At 41.3% G+C, this 21,787-nt stretch overlaps 1 non-coding gene across 1 annotated transcript; it reads right to left on the bottom strand.

Annotated features, from left to right (window-relative positions):
* Positions 1-14,975: 14,975 nt before the first annotated feature.
* On the bottom strand, positions 14,976-15,103 carry LOC140911022 (U6atac minor spliceosomal RNA). The gene has a single exon (XR_012158815.1). It is a non-coding gene; the product is annotated as a U6atac minor spliceosomal RNA (small nuclear RNA).
* Between the last annotated feature and the right edge of the window lie 6,684 nt (positions 15,104-21,787).

Here is a 21,787-nt window from a genome sequence, read left to right as displayed (position 1 = left end):
TAGAGAGAGCTTTGAAAGGGGGTGTTGGAAGTGCATAGTCTCCGATTTTAATAGTGTCAATCAGTTTTTGACACTTCAGTTCTTAAATGAGGAAAAAAGAATAGACGATAATCCGGAAGGTGCTGAGTGGGTGAATGGAAGTGATGGTTAAAAACAAAATGATCAACAATCAAAAAGTTTGCTTAGTTAGCAGCAAGCACGAAGTAAGTTAAGAGGTAAATTCCTTTGGAAGTTCATAGAGGGAATGTTAATAGTACCCTACACAAATCCTTACCTGACAGGTGTTAAATAAGAGAAGAACTGTAAGAAAAAGCACCTTGGATCTAGAAAGGCTACTGAAGGAACAGGGCCTGTGTGATGTATAAGATAGAAACTGATCTTATATCTATGTAATAATAGTCAGGATTTATAGCACGGTGTACTCTCAAAGCATTGTAATACATAACATAATTAATCCCCACAACACCACTGTTAAATATGGACGTTATCCACATTTTAAAGATGGAGAAACTGACACTGTGAAATGCCCAAGGCTACACTGTATCAGATCTGGGATAAGAATTTAGGAGTTCCTGCCTCATTGCTCTGTGCCACTTTTATGCTGTTTGAAGACCCAAGGGATATGTACAAAGTGTCTACTGGCATCTCTGGAAAATAAAGTGGAAAGGAGTGGGATACCATGAGTACAAGGACTGAAAAAGAAGGGCTGCTGACGGAGGAGCTGAGATGGATTGTCTGGGAACACAACTGCCTGCTATCAAAGGATCTAGCAGCAGCTGCATTCCTGGAGGCATTGGCCTCCCTCAGGCACAATGACACAGAGTGCTTCTATTGAGGCAGTGTGCCTCCAATATACCCTTTCCACATCTTCACAACCACAATAGTGCTTTTTACTGACCACCCGGTAATTTAAAAAAATGTTTCATGGGGAAGGTTGAGCTCCCTGTATGCTCCCCAGTCTTCCTAGGTACTTGAAGACCTAGATTTGCAAGGGACTGGGGAGGAAATACACATATGCTACCCAGCTGAGTTTCTGATGAACACACTTGTGGACTCTACATCGTAGAACTGCATCCTTCTGCCTGGGCAGGGGTCACTTTCATTAAATCCAACATGCAAGTTGCAATAGGGTGAGGGCAAGCAGTCCACTGTGCACCTGCAACCTTTACTCCCCTCAGTGGTCCTATATGTGTGAAGCAGGGGAAGAAAATCTCCTGAGGCCAGATTGTCCCTGACAAGTACTGGGGGCAGCATAAAGCTGCCCTCCCCTACCCCTACTAGGCACATGATCTCTCCCAGAGCTCCTGGGCATACAGGGGGAGTGCACCCACTCTGCCACATTTGAAGACATGCAGCATGCTCCCTTCTGTATCTGGCCAGCTCTGCTGGCCAGGCATAAAATGAGCCATGGACTCCCCTACTGCCTGCTCTCTTTGCTATGAGTTGTAGGAGGGAGCAGTCACAGTGCTCTGGGGAGTACAGGGACTGTGGTAGTATTTGGCTGCTACACAAGGGCTGTGAGGAGGGTGTCTTTTTTACACCCTAAGCCTCAGCCACCTCCTCCCTTGTTCACTAACACAGCAGCTAAATAGAATCTGGCCTTTGATCAATTAAATTATCTGGTATTTATTCTGTGTAAAGTAGAGCTGTAATTAGTCACCATCGTAAGTGTGAATACAAGTTAATAGCCAGTTTCATTCAATTATAATGAAAAGAATGAATGTGTTTGCCACTGCAGTATAGCTCCTACAAAAGGTCTTAGTTTCTCAGATTATTTGTTTCTCTTACCCCCTAAATAAAATGTAACATTTCCAGCAACTTTAGACATACTTAATTCTTCAGAATCTCCCGCTTCCCATTTCAGCATTCCAAATTTTTGGTTAAATCTTCCTTTCTCTCTATTTCAGGCTTTCCACTTCCTTTGTGTTTCGGTTACGCCTTGAGTCTGTGTGGCCAACGTTTACACAAACTTTTCCATTAAAGCTGTTTACACTTCCCTCTTCTGATGCTTCTTCTTTTCTTGGCAGACCTTTTTTTTTTAAACTGGAATCATCACTTCCTGGAATGTTCCAAGTAAGTTGTCAAACAACTTATTAGTCATTTAAATTTCAATATCTGTATACTTCTGTAACTAAAGGAAAAAGTATCGGAGGCTAAATTCTGATGCCCTTACTTTGGGCCTGATCCAAAGCCTATTGAAGTCACTGGGAGATTTTCCATTGGCTTCAGGAGACTTTGGTTCAGGATGTTAGTTGGTCACAGAAAAAACAAATGGGAGCTTTTGCCTGAGCAAGGATTTGGCCCTGTGTAAATGCAAGGCTCATAACAAAGTGCCTGCTTTGCAGCCCTGGAGAACAAAGTGCTCTGTTTCTCTCTACGAGGTACAGTCTAAGCAATGATACTGAAAGCTCCTCCTTGCTTTTACATTAGTATGTCTCATCCATGACCTAGGCAGCATGCCTAGGGGCAAGAAAAAGTAGTTCAGTTTCCCTGCTCACTTAAGGTGAGATTGTGGCTAGCTTCAGTGCACAAGAGTGGAAAGTGCAAAAATGGGCCTTACCCCTTTTGTATTCCCTTGATAGGGGCCAGCCAAAATTGAAGTCCTTACATCTTTCTGAGCACAAAGGTTATTCAGAACTCATTTCTTCACATTTGCTAATCTTTCCAGAAGAAACGAGGAAGGGTGGGAAGACCATCCGTGGAACAGAATAGCCACAAAGGGGAGCTCAGTAGCTGCACTCTTGAGAAGTCTCAGAAGGCATTGCCTACAATACCCACTGGATGGATCATCCTGGCTCCACTCAAATCTGTGGCTTGTTGGCCCAATCTGGCCCAAAGTGTGAAAGCCGCCCCATTGCAAAAGCCCATCTAAGATCTCTGGTACCATCAATTCCCTGGGCTTCTGTTGTGCCATGGGCCATGTATTGATATTCTACACTGAGTGGATTTAATCCTTAATACTTGGCGTCTGTGCTGAAACTGCCTACCAGATTGCCAGTCAGTGCCAATTGTCATGGTGGTTTTTATTGCTTTTCTGTTGGGAAATAGAGGACACCAACTCTTTACACATACACTGTTCATTTTTATTTTTAAATGGAATTTCCCCCAGCTCTCAGCTTTTTAATTATGAGGTGTTAAATCTCTTTTCCAGGATTAACTGCCATCCTTCAAAGCAGCATAAGCTATTTTTGCACTGCCAATCTATATAAATCATAATGGCCATAAAAAACCCAACAGAGCCATGATTTGATCAAATGGACACCTACATTGCACCAGTTTGATTATGGTTAAAAAGCAAAAGTTTGACTCCAGCGCTGACATCTGCAAATGCTCAGATGTAAATGGCTGGATAGTTTTACCTTTGTAGTAAATGCAATGGGATAGATCCTGCTCCCTGCCCCATCTTCTTGATGTCACTCCAGCGGCACAAAAGGAATGGCAGGTAGGCTGAAACAGTCAGTCTGAGGTTCTGTATGCAGAGGGGAATTACTGGGTGAAGTAAAGCCAGCATAAGCAGCTCTTTGCCACCTACTTCCAGCCTGGCTAATGCAGGGGGAAATCAGAGGATGTGCCCAGAAATAACTGTGTGCCCTGTGGCTAGTCTCACTTGTGCCAAGGACAAAAGTGGTCTCCTGCTACTTCCAGGATGGGGGTTGGTGGAAATCGCAGGAAATCCCCTGTGTAATCTCCCCTCCTTTGGTTTAGTGAGAGCTGCTCAGATACACCTGAGGATCTGGCCCTTTGTGTTTGAAAGCCTGTTTGTAATGGTAGCCACCCTGATTTCTATCTAAATGTTTATTTAAAAATATAAGTCTCCAGATTCAGTGGGGACCATTTTAAATACTCTATATTTGCCACAGATACTGCACCGTAGTATGTCTGAGATACCACAGTTAATTCGCTATTCTAAGTATAGGGAAATAGCTGTGCTAACTCACATACTAACTGTTGGCAAAGTTCTGTCTTAATGACCTCAAGGCTAAGACTACAAAGCCATTTGCACGTGATCCTTTACAGATATCATTTACAATTGAATTTAATGACAACCCACAGTAAGTGCCTTTGGGAAAACTATGTGGTTGCAAAGTACTGTCCAATCTTGTGGCTAAAGCAATGGGCTGAAATTTAGGAGGTCCGAATTCTGTTCTCAACTCTGACAGAGATTTCCTGTGTGATCTTGGATAAATCATTTAACTTCTCTTTGCCTCTTTGCTGTTGAGCTAATTTACTTGCCAGCTCCCTCTCTTCATGATGCACTTAATGTAAAAGGTTATAAATGAGCCACCAAAACCCAACTATCCGAATGATCAGAACTATGCTGAGGAAAGAGGATTTTAAAGGGGATGGTCCAAATGCATCCAAATTAACATGAATGCTAGCACAATAATATTTTTTCTGGTCCAGACTTTGAACATAATTGCCCTGTACCTATGTAACTCATGGTCTTTAGTTGGCCTCAAAGATATGGTACTCCAAAGGCAGTGATTTTTAAGCTCTGTTTTACTTGCTTATATTTTATCATTTAAAAAATCATTTAATTGTGCACATAGTTAGTGCGGATCACCAAATCTACTCTCAACAGGGTGAAAGGGCCAGCTTTCTGCTCTGTCCCCAGAACACTAGCTGGCAGGAAATCCCACCCCTGCTGCCACGTGTCTTCTGTTTGGAGGGGGAGGACTTAATTTAAGAAGGGACTACATAGCCTGCTCTATCCTTGCAGCCTGAGAGGTTTTTTTGAGCTCAGGGATGGGGGACAGGCCTGGGCCTTTTTGCATGGCCAGTAAAAGGCTTACATCAAATGGCGTGGAAGAATCTGCAAGAACCCAAAAGGAAGAAGATACTGTGATCAGTGACTGATGTTGGGGGCACATGGGCTGTTTTTTCACTAATGTAAGTGATTGCTTCTGATAAACTGATTGTTACTGATAATAGTCTTGCAGTGATTTCTGGTGAATCCCTGCCTCCCTGAAAGGCAATAAGAGGAGTCTCCGCCCCAAGGCAAGGAGCCTTGGAACATTCTACAAGAGAAGGGAGTCCCCCTGCACAAGTGTCTGTAACTACATGTCCTTGTTAAACATTGCCCTCCCTCCTACATTGCATCCCATTGTTTTTTAAACCCACTTGTCTCTTAATTCCAATAATAAACCCTTCCAGATGGGGTCTGTCTTTTGTTACGTGTTTATACAGCACCTAATACAATGGGTCCCTGATCTTGGTTAGGTTCTTTGGTTGCTATTGCAATACAAATGGCAATCATATAGAAAGACGTTACTTACATCTTGCATATTAAATATTACTTATTGCTATTTTAAACGAATTGCTTCCACTCACAAAACTAAGTAGTATTTTATAGTGCAATTTACATTGGAAAATTGTAATGTGTGCAATATTTCTCACACTTCTGTTGTGCAGTGATAGCTTTCATATTAATGCTTCAGAAAAAAGAATTTAATTATTCTGTTCAAATTGTGTGTCCTATCTAATAGATGGTTTTGGTAGTTAGTGTCTGACCATTTTCAATTGCTGCATTTGTACTAAAGATCAACAGAATTGCTGACAGTGCAAGTTATTTTCTTGTATAAGCATTTGAAAATTGGTCGCCATTTTTAATAGATTTTTAGTGTTCTAGACAATTCAAAAAAGAATTGGGCTCATTACTTCCTTAGCTGCAACAGTGACACTATATAGAGAATTATAGGGCAGGATAAGATAGAGAGATTTGAGATGTCAGCAGCAATTTATAGGAGTGACGAAGTCAACTGGCATGGAGATAATAATTAACAGGATCACTGCTGTAAAGATTATACTATCTTCTTGATATATCTCTTCTCCCCTCTAATAAGAGGACCTTTAACCAATTTTCCATGGTGAAGGATAATTCACAGTTGAATAGAACCTTGCCTAAGAACATTTTCTCTGCAATCCTCTCCCTTTATTTAACCCACTTCCTCTTCCTGCTCTCTCTTTGGCCTCTCAGAACTGGCCTGAGCTGTGCTACAGGGTCTGAGAATAAGTTCTTGGGGCCCTTTAACAGGCACTGTTGTCTGCATTTCCAGTGGTATCTTGCAGAAGGCTATGACACCTTCCCAAATTCATATCTTTCAGGCTGAGCCTCCTCCTCACTTTTAAAGATCTCAGCACAGAGGTTGCTATCTCTAGCAGCCTCTCTGCTTCTGGGCTTTTGTTGTCAGTCATCTCCAGTGTCATGTGCTTTGTGGACTGTGTCCCCACAGAGTGGATTAGGACCCAGTGAAGAGTCCTGTGGGCCTCACAATGGGGTCATCAGTGGTGTGGTGGGTACTTGAGCCCTCTGAAGGAGACAAGTGAGCCCTCTGAAGTGCTGAGGGACTAGGCCCACTGTCACTGAGAGACGAGCAACTGGGCAATCATGGGGAGAGGGATGGCACCACAACCATGTTGGTCTTATGTGAGATAAAGGAGTCTTTGTTCAAAGAGGTCCACAATGAAAAATAGTGAAGGTATTTTAGCAGGAGGAGGTTCACATGAGCCCCTTGTTTCCAAGTCTGGGCTTTGGGCCTGTAGCAGGGTCACTTCGCTCCTGCCTGAAGGGGATAAAGCAGCCCTAGAGAGGGCTGCAGAGAGGGAAAGCTAGGCTGATTAGGAAAAGAGCCACAGCTGTGGTCAGCTTAATCAGGGCCCAGCTGACCCTTATAAGAGGGCAGCGGGCCAGAAGCTGATACATACTTTGTTTAGCTTTATGAGAGAGAAGGACCTGGCTGTCTGGGAGCAGAGAAGGGTATCTGAGGTGGAGCAGTGCTGGGGAAGGGCAGAGGGAGCAGGGGAGCTCTAGCCAAGAAAAACCCCAGGCTGCAGGCCTTGCTAAAAAGGGCCAAAAAGGTACGGGGGCAGCACAGTGATAGGCAAAGGCAGCAGGTCCTAAACCCCTCTTGTCTGTGATGAGTGGAAATTATACTGCAGTCTGCCCCAGTTAACGGGGGCTAGATGGTGACTGGCAGTAGCCCTATACTGAGGCAAGGTGGGGATAGAGGGTTGGGGGGGTTCCCCTGGGAAGGGGAGGCCAGAGACTGTGGGGTATTGCCTGGAGGGGTACTACCCCAGGTAAAAGGCACTGAGGTCTGGAGGGACATGGGGTGGGAGGGGCAATGACAGTGATACACCAGCAGAGGGTGCTCCGGAGCTGGTAAAAAGAGCTAATTCCTGGACAACCAGCAGGAGGCGCTGCAGGGGTGAGTCCTGCCCCATCACAAGGCCCTGTAAAGGAATGCCTGGCCTGTAGTACTTCCTGATGACCTAGTGCTTCAGGCACACCTATCCTCAGTTTCCCTTCTCTCAGAGCCCCTTAAGAACTCCACACAGCTCAAAAGAATGGAAGACAAAACTCCTCTGTGAGGGTTCTACTTCATTAAATCCCCAAATAATCTTGAACTAGTCTCTTCCCCTGATTCACAGGCCTGTGGTTCTCAATTCTGGGCTGTAGGCTCTCCCCTTGGCTCACAGAGGTTGCAAAGTCTCCTCTTTGAGGCCTGTGGTCTCTGAAGTCCCTCTCACTTAGGAGTCCTGATGGCCTTTTATCAAGTGCATGTGGTTGTTATCCAATTAACTGCCTAGACAGGCTCATTCCCTTTAAATTAGTTCATCACAGGTAGTCTGGGCCTAAACTCCCTTAAAGGGGCCAGCAACCCTGTGATGGGGATAATCTCAGCTTTCATTTTAAAAAGAGAGTCATTAGTCTTTGCCCTTGTGGTAATTGCCTTAAAAATGCAAGCCGATATAAATCTATTGCTAAGATTGAAAGTCATATTCCTCTGGACTCCAAATCTGCAGCAGGAGGCATTGGGGGAACCTAAATTTGGTCCCACCTATACAGGTTCTTTGCCACACTCTTTATGTGATAAAAGTAGAATTGGGTGGGAACCAATTTTCCCATCCCACATGAATTTTCAAGAGCCCAAAAAATTTTCTTGTCCCTAATTTGGACAAAAAGTCAATCTCTTTAAAAGTTTTGCAAGCAAAAAATCCCCCCCCCCTTCAGATCACGTCAATCTAAACTTTTTGTTGCAATAATTTTGATTTTGACTCTTTTTTTGTTACATTTTTACATATTTTACTATAAATTAACTTAAATTTCTAAATGAAAAGTTGTTTGACCCAAAATCTGGAACTTTCTCTTTTAAAAATTTCAAAATGGGATGTTTCAACAATTTTGAACCTCTGTCTCAGCATTTTTGAAATCAGAAATTAATCAAAACCAACCATTTCCCAGACCAGTTTTGATTACAATGAATCAGCATTTTCCGACAAAAAATGTTTTGATGAAAAATTTCTGACCAGCTCTTGATATTAGTCAACCTTGCAGTGTCTCTAAAAATCATCTCCCTGACCTTTCCCTAAACCTTTAGGCTAACTCTGTATATAGTGAAGGATAACCATGGCCAGAAATTTGTTATAATTGTGGGAAAGGTTCCAAAAATTGTCTTGTAACACACCCCAAAATACTGAAGATGACAGTGCTTATGTAATTGTTCAGCTCTTTGAGTGCCCACACTGTTGCTGTGGCTATGGCAACTGCTGTCTACAACCACACATGCTTCTAGATTATGTACCATGTAGACCCTGTAAATTACATGTACTTGGGACATTGCCTCGAAACATAGGTGGGTAATAGGAGAAGGGGAAGAAGTTACCTAAAAACATGAAAATGCCAGCAGTTGAGTTGGCAAATTTTTAAATTTGTTAAAATTTTGGCAGCACTTCACTTAGTCTAATATTCAGTTTGGTTGAGGGGTTGAGCAATGTTTCTGTTCGGTTTTTATGTCTGTCAGACTGGTTCACCAGTTGCTAATCTGATGTCAGTCTACATGAGGCGCGGAGCTTTCCCAATAGTTATGACAAATTAGTCATTAATAATGTGACTGCAGCTACAATCACAGTAAATCTAAAGACAACGGAGTATCAAGTCCTCAATAGTTCAGAAGAGCTAATAATCTCAAATTGGTACATGCACTAATAAATCTGTTGCATCCCTCCCATGCTCAGGCTGCAGTATACCCATAACCTTTCATTGAAGACTCACCGTTACATATGAAAGTAAATCCCTTGAAGTCAATGGAGAGACTCTTGATTTACATCCGTGTAAGATGGATCAGAATCTGTCTGAATGTGATCACTAACACAGTACATGCACTTGCAGAGCTGGCTAGTACTATTATAAATGTCCCCAAGAAATTGCAAATTGCACGTGTACTCTGAAAAGGCATTCAACCTAGCATATACTACCACTGGCATAAACTGGTGCTCTATGTGGTATATCCTGGCACAGGCAAATATTAGTACCCTGTGAGGCAGTGGCTGTGCGGCATTGGCCGAGGAGGCAGATAATCTTTAAAATAGCGGAGTTTCTTGCCTACTGTACCAGCAGTCACAATGACCATAGAAGGGTCTGTTTTTTTCCTCGCTACTCAGGCAGAATAAGGTCATCGTGGATATTTTATGGTCAGCACATCTCTAATCTTCTGTACCTTGCTATTATAATTACAACATAAATATTCATGTGGGAATACTTAAGAAATCAGCTTCCTTTGGTATTGTATGGTATTTGCATAATTATCACTGCAATTTTTGACATATTTAAACTGTCAAGTCTGTTTACGCTGGAGTGGAAAAGTATTTACTGATCCATACAAATGTTACATTTGCATCTGTAACAAGAAAACGTATGCTGCTTCAGTTTGCTAATGATAAAAATTGTACGTCTGGTTAAGAAAATGTCAGAGTTGGCCTTCCCGCATCCCATTAGTAAAGGGACACGCTTGTTTTCCCCCAGGAATTTCCGTCGAGTGTAAGATGTTGTCTAGGAAATTGTTGAGAAACGCCAGAATTTATATGAATTATTAAAGTAAACCCTCGGCTGCTGAGCCATCCACGTACCATAGTTACGGAGTCATTTGGTTGGCAAAGTAACAAACATGGCAGTGGCCTAAGCCTTAAGATTAAAACAAATGAAACATCACCCCGTTCTTTAAAGGATCAAACGCTTGAGCTTTCCGGGAGGTATGCGTATCCTCAGCTTCCCAATGAAATCTATGAGAGATAAAGGGACTCGGCACCTTGCAAGAGCTGGCACTAAAATAACTGGGTCCTCTTTCATTAACAGACTGCAGAATTAAGAAGGCACATCCTGTCCTAGTTTTGTGGCTTGTAATAAGAAGAAGCAGTACTGCCAACCCCAAATGCTGCAAGATTGAGTCAGGCCCCCCCAAATTATGATTGACTTAAAAATCATGCAAGTTTTCAAAACAATAAACACTGGGTTCTTTTTATTTGCTTTTGACTTCTGAGTAGTTAACGTACACGTGGGTCACGTTTTCAAGCTTTTCTCTACAACCATGCCGGTTAGAAACGTACCTTTTTTAAAATGAAAGGTGAGATTCTTGTCTCAAGGAGTTGAGGCGTTAAGTAAAATATCAGACGTCATGAGACTTGAAATAAAATCATGAGAGCGACGACAGTCGAGTCACAGGACAGAACCCCCTTGACCTTCTGAAGACCTCCTGAGTATCCTGTTCAATCACAGAGGTCCCAGTCCTGAAGTCCTTGCTCTGACAAAGCTCCCATTGCTTTCAATCTACCAAAACGAGTTTTACATGAGTAGGTGACAGGTTTTGTCACAGTTATCTCAAACTAAATGCCCTACTAACAGTGGGGGCTCAATAGGACATTCTTGCTGGCTCCCTTTTTGGTATAAAGCTACTGTAAACGTCGATGTGCTTCCTCTGTCTGTCTATGTAGGTTCTTACATCATACCAATCACCATGGTATCAGTGAGCCCCCTCATTTCACTTTACTTTACCATTGTCATGCTGGCTATTCCTAGTTATTTTTCTCCCATCCCTTAGGGTGCAGCCCCAATTCTCTACAAAGTAATTCAAAGAATCTGAGAAAATAACTGGATGAAGAAGAATTATTTTTTAAAAGTTAAATTCAAATAAGCCTGAAATTGCATTTTTGACTCTGCAAACACTTACGGAGTTCTTTTCTTTCCATGACTCTTCCTCTTAATAGCTGCAGCATTACTTCATTTCAGCCACTAATAGTCTGGGTTTCATCTTCGTTTGGGAGTTCTCCATACAGGAACATACTAAACTTTGTTTTCAGATGTTCTTTCTATTATCTCCAGAACATTGCCGGAATATGTTCCTTTCTTTCTTGGGCTGATATGAAGAAGTTAATCCATGACTTTATCACGTAAACACTAGACTACAATAATTGTCTTTTTTAAAGGATTTCAGTGAAATCATTTACAGATTATACAAAATGCAGCAAAGAGACTCCTCTTGTGTGTTAAGACATTTCTCATTTGCTGAGATGTGCGCATTGGTACTAGTAGCCTATTGCACTGATTTTTTTTAAAATGTTGCTTTTGAAATGTAGTAGTCTTTACAGTGTAGGTCTCCTCTGCCTTTGATGTGTTCTGTACTGACTTTGTTTTGAGATCTTCTTGCTTTGGAGGCCTGAGGTCCATTTAAATCAGATTTCTGTTGACCAAAACCTCAAAATCCATCTCTGAATTTTCAACACCCCGAGTTCAAGAACTTCTCGGGCATTTGGTGTTTTGATTTGGGCTCATCTTTAGTTCAAAGTGAAACATCAGTTTAAAGGCCTCTCTTGCACTTCATTTTGCACCTTTTTTAATAAAGTGTGATAAAATACCATTATTTCATAGTGCTGTATAAACTGTATTCTGTTCTTGATAGTGGACCAGAGTCGGACCAGAGTCAGACCAGGTCTCCACTAGTGGAGCCCTAGGTTCCAGAGATTGGTAGGAGAAGAGGCTGAAGTGGTAGAAAGAGGCCATAATTTCTGCTGTGCCAGGGGACCATCGAGGGCCAGAATAGGAAATACAGCCCTTGGGAGGCAGAAATCTTGAAGGTGGGTAACATTTCTTGGCAATACACCAGCTTCCCTCTCTCTTAGAGAGAATCTCCATTAGTGAGCAACAGAATCCGATGTCACAGGGAGACACAGGTCCAGCTTAGATGATTCTTTCCCTTAGATTTTAACTGTACTGCGTAACAGGGCAAACTAAGAACATTACATATAAAGTGTTAAAGAGCTTCTTAGGTTCATTTCATTTCACATCAGTCTGAAAGAGCACAGAGTGTATTATTTTTCACTTGACGTTTGATATACTTAAGTACACAAGAATGGAGACCAGCCCCATCTTTGCTATGGGCAGCTAGGTTTTCCTTAATGTTTTCGTGCATGCTGGTAGCATAAGCAGAAAATTTAGTGCATGCTATGCAAACAGTTTCTGATGCCATGTGCTTATGCGTCTTCCAACTACAGAATGTGAAGTAAATTCATCTAAATATTTCTAATAATTTTTCTTTTCAGTTGGACAATGAAAAACATATGTACATAGTGCCATTCATATAAACATTCCAGAGCCCTTTGAAGAAGTAATGTACATTATGCTAGAATAACTGGGCTTTATACACAAGTTTAAAAGAAATCTGAATTTTGAATACTATAGTGAATTCATCCAGTGTAATCTTCAAAAGAAACCCTCACATAGGGGATATGTGATTAGACGTGTCTGTGATTTGGAGGTGAACTAAGCAAGCCCAATACAGGAGAGTATTCTAGTGTGTCACAAATAATGCAACAGCAGAGAGCTTCTAAAAAAAACTCTCCAAATGATCCACTTAAATTCCTTTAAGTGAAGCACATTTTAATCCAGATTCTCAAATTAAAGGTAGGCTCGCCAAACACACAGGAAACTCTCTGGGAAATTTAAGTAGTATAATTTAATTGCCCATATCCCCTAGCTCAAAGGCTTCCATCTCTTTCTAACCAGTCCCAAGAATAAACCTTCAATTCTTGGAGTAAAACCTCTGCTGGAAAAAAATCCTGGCTAGGCAGTATCCTCTGAGGAGTGGCTTTCAAATGAGCTCCCAAAGTGAGGTTTGTATAATGGCAGGCAGAGTCCAACAAGCCCATAGCGTGAACTAAACCCCTTTGTTACTTTACCCCTCTTAGGCCCAGCAAGAACCCTTATACAAGGGCGTCTAGCTGCTTTTTCAGTTCCCCTGGCTCACAGGTGGCTACTCTGCCACAATTTCCCAGCATCCATCATTTCACAATGAATTTTACCAGCAGCTTGTGAACCAAAAGCAGCAGAACGAATTGTATGACAGGAAAATAAAATATGATGAGCCTTGTGTGGTGGACCATGAAATGCCTTGAATGTTAACAATGGAATCTTTGTTAGAACGGGAAACTAATGTTATGACCTGAGTACAGATGAAATACAACTGAGCCAGAGTTTAGCTGCGTGTAGAACATTTTTTCAAGCTATAGGGTGATAGCTTCTGAATTTAGGAACTAGCTCTGTTTGAACTGGTTGCTGTTGATGTATAGTACCAACTGGAGGACCTGAACAGAATTGCCATGGTCCATTTTTTTTAAAACGCTATACTGTCCCTGTTTTATTCTTAAGGTCAAATCTTGGTTTTCCTGAGTAAGATCTTCTCTTATTGACTTTAGCTGTAGAATTGAGGATTAATGGCTTTGTATTAAGTTTAGCTACAAATACACAAAAATAAGGAAGGCTATGGCTAGGCTGGGTGACAGAGAAAGTTAAGGACTGGTTTGGTTTGACTGGCCAGTGTTGGTGATTCTAGGCTCTATGAAACTGAAATTGCTCACCCACCCACAGAGGAGAAAGTTATGAGGTTACAACAAAGTTATAATTTAATGGTTCATGCTTTAAATATGCTTTGTCTACAACTCAACTACGGCTTTCGGGTCCCTTTGGTGTCAGAGCCAGCCAGTCAGGTGCATTCTGGGGTCTCAAGGCGAGCTGGAGCTGGCTAGAGTGACTGTGGTACCCAAAAAGAGAGAGAGGGTGAGTTTTAAGAATAGTTTGTGCTCCTCTTAGCTTTGCTGTTTGTTGCATTCTGCACACACTTGTATGGTTAAGTTATTCCCTCACTCAAAAAGAATTGTAAATCACTATTAAATTGTCGCTAGTTACACAAATTTGAGAATGTATGCCGAATCACTCAGACCTCTGCAGTTCATTGGTCATAGAAACAGAGCTGTGGAATAGTGTTTGCAACTACATAAGCTTTTTGAATTAAAATATGCAGTATTCTGCTCAGTTTTTAATTTTTTTTTACTAAATATTCTGAATCTGATAAGTTTAGAACGACGCCATTTGAACTATGCAATTATGTTGTAGCCTTCTTGGTCCCAGGATATTAGAGAGACAAGGTGAACTACTAAACTAAAGGTAGTTGTGTATTGAGTATACACTTCTGCATAAGAGTTGACAGCAGAACACAAAGAGAAGGTTTCAGATAACTAAGACGTCACTATTTTAACTAATATATATTCTCTGTGAAGTAGTTTAATAGATAATTAAAACTAAATTATGATTTTCAACATAAATGAACAAAGTACATTTGGTGATGTGTTATCCTTACTTTTTAAAAATTGTTCATTTGATAACTCACCAAGATGAGTAATTCTCTGTGGAGCTCTTGGTCAGTAGTACAAATGAGCAAGTTTCTACTGTATTTTCTTTTTTTCTTTGCCAGGAAGGCTTTTAAAGAAAAGTAAACATTTTTACAACTCATTTAAGGTAGTTAAGACCCCTAATTACAGAAAGTGCAAGAATGAAAGGTTCAGAAAATTGGGCTTAACCATAAATTCATTACACTCACTGATCATTAACTTAATTATGCCAACCATGGGTGAAATGCATATAGTTTCTACTAATAAAAATAGAGCAATTAAGTTCTACATCAAGGAGCAAATGCAGTTAGTTACCATTACTGTGTAATTCCATAACAGATTTTTTATCCCTGGTTAATTCAGTGACTGCCTTTATTTATGCTTCCTAGCATCTTAACTATGCAAAATTATTTACTAGAAAATCATAGAGATGTGTTTTCTCTCTCTTTTAAAAAAAACAAAAAAAAACAAACCACCACAACCCGTGGTTAGATACCGCAAAGTAAGTGGCAATGCCTTAACCATATGTGTGTTGTAAAGGTCACAAGGACCTCTTCCATCCTTCTTAAGGGGAGTACTAACCTTCTCTCCTTTCATTCAACACTATGAGGCCTTTTGCCTTGCAACTTAAAACCAGGGCTCTGAGGTTTGTTCTTGCCATTCAATATGCTTATCAGTTCCCTTTCACATGGGAATGGAACATGAATACTATTTATTTATTTATTAGGATTAATGGCTTTTAGGGCTGTCAATTAATCGCAGTTAACTCATGCGATTAACTCAAAAAAATTAATCGCAATATTAATCGCATCATTAAACAATAGAACGCCAATTGTAATTTATTAAATATTTTTGGATGTTTTTCTACATTTTCAAATATATCCATTTCAGTTACATCACAGAATACAAAGTGTACAGTACTCACTTCATATTTTTATTACAAATATTTACACTGTAAAAATGATAAGAAATAATATTTTTCAATTCACCTCATACAAGTACTGTCGTGTAATCTCTTTATCATGAAAGTGCAGTTTACAAATGTAGATTTTTTTTTTGTTACATCATGGCACTCCGAAAAAAAAATTGTAAAACTTTAGAGCCTACTAGTCCACTCAGTCCTACTTCTTGTTCAGCCAATCGCTAAGAGAAAAAAGTTTGTTTACATTTATGGGAGGTAATGCTGCCCGCTTCTTATTTACAATGTCATTTGAAAGTGAGAGCAGGCATTCACATGACATTGTTGTAGCTGGTGTCGCAAGATATTTACATGCCAGATACGCTAAAGATTCATATGCATCTTCATGCTTCAGCCATCGTTCCAGAGGACATGCTTCCATGCTGATGACACTTGTTTTAAAAAAAAAATGTGTTAATTAAATTTGTGACTGAACTCCTTGGGGGGAGAATTGTATGTCTCCTGCTCTGTTTTACTCTCATTCTGTCATATATTTCATGCTTTTGTAGTCTTGGATGATGACCCAGCACATGTTGTTAGTTTTAAGAACACTTTCACTGCAAATTTGACAAAATGCAAAGCAGATACCAATGTGAAATTTCTAAAGATAGCTACAGCACTCGACCCAAGGTTTAAGATTCTGAAGTGCCTTCCAAAATCTGAGAGGGACGAGGTGTGGAGCATGCTTTCAGAAGTCTTAAGAGAGCAACACTCTGATGCAGAAACTACGGAATGCTAACCACCAAAAAAAGAAAATCAACCTTCTGCAGGTGGCATCTGAATCAGATGCCACATGAACATGCGTTGGACCACACTGCTTTGGATGGTTATCGAGCAGAACCTGTCATCCGCATGGATGCATGTCCTCTGGAATGGTGGTTGAAGAATCAAGGGACATAATCTTTAGCGCATTTGGCACGTAAATATCTTGTGGTACCGGCTACAACAGTGCCATGCAAATGCCTGTTCTCGCTTTCAGGTGACATTGTAAGCAAGAAGCAGGCAGCATTGTCTTCTTCAAAAGTAAACAAACCTGTTTGTGTGAGCGATTGGCTGGACAAGAAGTAGGACTATTGGACTTGTAGGCTCTAAAGTTTGACATTCTAGAAAATATTCAAAACATCCAAAATATTTAAATAAATCGTATTCTATTGTTTAACAGCACAATTAATCACAATTAATTTTTTTAACTGCACAATTAACTGCAGTTAATTTTTTTTTAATCGCTTGACAGCCCCAATGGCTTTGTATTAAGTTTAGCTGCAAATACACAAAAATAAGGGAGGCTATGGCCGGGCTGGGTGAAAAAAAATTAAGGGCCGTTTGGTTTGACTGGCCAGTGTTGATGATTCTAGGCTCTATAAAACTGAAATTGCTCACCCACCCACACAGGAGAAAGTTATGAGGTTACAACAAAGTTATAAACTCATGTCTTATGTTTTAAATATGCTTTGTCTACAACTCAGCTACAGCTTTCAGGTACTCAGCCAGTCAGGTGCGTTCTGGGATCTCAAGGCGAGCTGGAGCTGGCTAGAGTGACTATGGTACTCAAAAAGAGAAAGAGGGTGAGTTTTAAGAATAGTCTGTGCTCCTCAAAAAATTAACATGAGTTTATTGTGATAAAATCATCCAGTAATATGGCACTTCCACTGCAGTTCAGCATTCATTAATGGATCATTAATTCAAGGTATCACCATATGTGCTTCCCTGCTCTCGGACGATGGCCACCTCTTACCCTCTTATGACCTGTTCTCAAACTATGTTCCCTCTCAATGAAAGAGATCAGTTTCTTTAAATTCTCTTAACATATGCAAGTTCACTGATGCAGCCATGTTCTGAGAGGTAAGATTTTAAGAAAGGTGCTCCAGGTTTGGTTTGCCCCTGCCTCCCAGGTCGGGTGCATTTGCAAAATGTCTCAGGTGGAGATTGCCTCCCTGGGAATTCTGCCAAAGGCTTTAAAGGAGCACTGCCTGGGGAGGATGCCAAGTGGGACACACTGAATCAGCACATCACCCTGACTCTACCTTTCCCTGGTCAGCTCTGCCCACGTCTGAAGCTGCACTAACTGGCTCCAGGTATGCTGACTGAGTGGCATTGCACTGCAGCAGCCCACCTTGGGGAAGGCTTGGAAGCTTCACAGTTGTTTATGTTGGGCATGCTGCCGTGCAGTCAGTCACATACCAAACTAAATGCTGCCCCTGCACTGACCTAGTCCCTCCCACTAAGTCATGGCCCCTTTATTAAGTCCTGCTACTTTGCATGGTGTAGTCCTGAAGAGGAGCTGGGATACAAGGAGGGAGTTGAAATGTTGCCCTCCAGACACCAGAGAGCAGCTAATAATTTTTATATCAATGCTTTACATTTTCAAAAAGTACAAACATTAAACCCAATATGTTTGAAGCTGGATGACTAAACTTAGGACCTAAGCAGCAGCTATAGCTCCCATAATGTTTAGAAGTAGACCATAATTGTTCATCTTCCAAATTATCCGGGTTTAGTTCCATCCAATGAAGTTACTGGGCCAAATTCTGCATTCTGGGTGCAAACCCAGAGTAGTTCCTCTTTTGCTGTGCAGGTACTGAGGATATTTGCTGATGTGAGAGAGAAGAATTTTTTCCTTTTGTCTTTTAGCTTGGAAATCTACTTTATTCATGTCTGTCGAAGGTCTCAAAGTACTTTTCAAAAATAATTATGCCTTTGTGAGGTACAGAGGGTAGGCAGTATTATACCTATTTTTCCCAGATGGGAAAAATAAGTCTTGGTAAAAGGTGCAGAGCATTAAAAGTACTCTCAACATCCATTGCAGTCAGCTAGATTGAAAGAGCTCAGCACCTCCCAAGCGAACTCTGCATATTCAAGAATCAAGCCACAAATGACCTGCCCATGCAATACAACAAATAGTCAGTTCATGGTTAGAAAGCAGGTCTTCTGATGCGCTCTCATGTCTAATCCACTAGGCCACACCAACTCTCATTCAAGGCTTTTAGGGCAGATCACAACCTCTCCAGGCCTCTGTTTCCCTATGTAAAAATATAGGATTAATCAGGTAGGTCAAATATTCTAAATCACAAATGTTGTTGAAGCAGCATGTTTCTGCCTTCATCTTTTATTTTCTATTTGCTCTCCTCTTTCTCACTGTCTGTCTTATGGTCCTCAATTGCTATCCATCCATAATATTCTATTCGGATTATTATAATGAATTGGAATGTCTCCTTTCCTTGTGGGCAAGGAGCCTGGTCCTCAGCCAAAGATACACTGGCACAAAGGAAACCTAAAGCTGCCCTAACAGCTGCCATGATTTTGGTGAATCCACCAGTAATGAAAAGCTGGCATAGGTAGACCTGTGTTTTTACTCACCCTCAAAAAAGGTAGGGAATGGATAGAGATGATCCTGGGCCAGCAGAACAGCCTACTAATGAACTATTCCAGCCAGTACAATTTAGAGCAGCCCTGTGGCTGCTCTGATTTGCACCAGGATCCAGTTAGGCCCCAAGCCAGTTTGAGGGTCAAGGATATAAGAAGATGATTTAAATCCAGTTATGCCTCCCCGCAGCTCAGTTGCACCAAGTCTGAGTTTGGCACAGTTGCAGCTGAGCCTAAGCTATATAATCAATTAAATTTCCTAGTTCTTCACATGCTTATGGTGAACTTGCAATGAATAATTCAAATTTTAAAGGAAGGGCCTATTATAATGAGCATGCTCATAGTACTGTATTGTCAAGGAGGGGTGTTCTAATGGCATCTTCAGTAAAATCCTGGACATTAAAATTGTTTCCCTAAATAAGATTCTTTTGTGAGTAACAATCTCATCCAGTAAATATTTGCTCACTGACAGTAAAGCAAGTTGTATTCAGATTGGGGTCATATTTAACACCTTTTCCCGCTAGGGTAATAGTCTGCAGATCTGATGTTTCCAATATGTTATGTATCTGTCTCTCATTGAAGCCATGCCCAGCATCTGCACAAACATATTTGTTTTCATGTATCCTAGTGTAACAAATGCAGATTTACTGTGACCTGCAAGTGGCAGTATATGGCTTAAAAATGCTTCTCTAGTAGTGGTTTCTCAATCAACTTAGCAGGAAAGGATAAGCACAGTGGTTACTGAATTCCATTGAATAGAAGCTTGTCTAGATAATCTTCTGTTTGTCTGCACAGTCTGACATACCTTCCTGCTGTTCCTTACACTGGTCAAACATATGCCAAAGATCTAGCATCTTTTTCTTTAGATGACCTTTTATCAAATTGTTTTTAAGATGCCGTAAAAAGGGGGTTCTCAACCTTTTTTCTTTGAGGCCCCCCAACATGCTATAAAAACTCCAGGGCCTACCACTCCCGTTTTTCTGCATATAAGAGCCAGGGCCAGCATTGGGGGGTAACCAGCAGGGCAGTTGCCCAGGGTCCCATGCCACCGGGGACCCTGCAAAGCTAAGTTGCTCATGATTTGGCTGCAACCCCGGGTGGCAGGGCTTGGGTTACTGGGCTTCAGTCCCAGATGGTGGGGCTTTGGATTTCTACCTTTGACCCCAACAAGTCTAAAGCCAGCCCTGCTTGGTGGACCCCCTGAAACCTGCTCGCAGGCCCCCAGGAGGCCCCGGACTCCTGGTTGAGAACCAACCAGTGCTGTATATAATACACTCTCAACGTATTTTAGAGTCTTTCATTTACTGACTAGAATTCTGAAATAACATTGCTTGACTAATTTCTATATTCTCAGACGTTATCCAACTCTCATATATTTAGGAAAAGAATTGTTCAATCATCAATAGAAGAAACTTAACTTATGCCTGTCATTCTGATGTTGTAAAGTTGATAGTAAAAAGATTCTGGTATTTTCAAAGTGGAATGTACTCAGTAAATATTATAGCAACAGTAGTAACTACCTCTGTGGTGGTGATAATTTTAAGACACTATGGTGATGAGCACAATATAAATATTTAGATTATATTTCGCAGTACCATTTGGAGAATTAACTAGTGCAAACCCTGAAACATTGTTAATCGTATCAAGAGCTTACCTCCACAAAGATTAAATCGGCAGCAATTCCCATAATATTTATTCCACAATACAAGTGATTCCGTCAAACTCCAGCACCCATTGTTATCCCTGTCTTTCTATCATTTTAATCTTGCTGGTGTGTCTAACAATAACATTGTTGTATCTTACATCATATTAATCTTGTTAGCAAACTTTAGCAGAGATGATGTTGGTCATGATTGTAAGCACTACTGGCAGAAGCTCCATAGGGGAAAGAATTCTTTGCTCTATTGGTGAAAAGCAAAAAGAATGGCCAAAGAGAGATTCATTTGCACAGGCTATGAACCCACAATTCCTTTCGTGAATCTTGGGGAGTCAACATAACTATATATTAACTTGGATTTTAGAGAGTAGTGGACTCCCTAGGAGGGGAAAGATCTCTTAAGTCTAGCAAAGAGATCATTTCCAAGCAGCCAGCATTCTGCTCAGAGGTCCTAAGTGCTCCTGTGGGGTCTCTGCTGCAAGAGACAGCACAAATTGAGGATTTCACTGAGAGAAATAGCGCAGAGGGCTGGCCAGCCAGAGACGATGCAGATTGAGGACTTCACTGTGAGAGCCATAGCAGCAGAGCTTGAGTAGACTCTAGTGAGGCCTTGCCTGCCCACCACTTTAATAAAGCTGAATCGGTAAGCTAGGTTAGGTAGGGGTGCCTCCAGAAGGGACCAGGGAAGCAGTTCACTTGGGACTGGAGACAGACACTTGGACTGAGTTCAACCATTAGTGGAGTTTTGTGGATGGCTGACGTGATTTGGTCCAGGGGATTTTACCTATGGGACATTCTCATCGTTGGGTGGGAAGGGAGTTAGAGGGACTACTGCCAAAGTTACTGGAAGGTGGGAGTATGTTACTCTTTATTTGCATATATTCTGTTGCTGGGTTTTCCCAAGTTTATGACCATGTTCCCTTACCAAAGATTTCCTTGTTTGAGTACAGTCTCTGAGTGCTTGCAAATGTGGGGGAGTCCTGCCTGTTAAGGGCACCCAAAGAGGGTGGGGACTGGAGCCAGTTTAGTTATTTGGCAAGGTGGGCCCTAAATATATTTCACCCAGTAGTTTTTGCTGATTTTAACCACCTGGCAGAAGAGTTACACTATCATTACCATGGCAGTATCTAGAGGCCCCAGCTGTGAAAGGAGTTTCCTTGTCTTATGCATTGTAGGCAATGGTAAGAGAGAGTTCCTGTCCCAAAGAACCTACAGTCTAAATAGAGAGGACTCACAAAGGGTGGGAGACAGGAAGTATCTCCGTATTACAGGCGGGGAAATGAGGCACAGAGAGATTGTCTCAATGGGAG

This window comes from Lepidochelys kempii, chromosome 4 (genome assembly GCF_965140265.1).
Source record: "Lepidochelys kempii isolate rLepKem1 chromosome 4, rLepKem1.hap2, whole genome shotgun sequence".
Classification (NCBI taxonomy): Eukaryota; Metazoa; Chordata; order Testudines; family Cheloniidae; genus Lepidochelys; species Lepidochelys kempii.
This window is presented reverse-complemented; position numbering and strand designations above follow the sequence as displayed.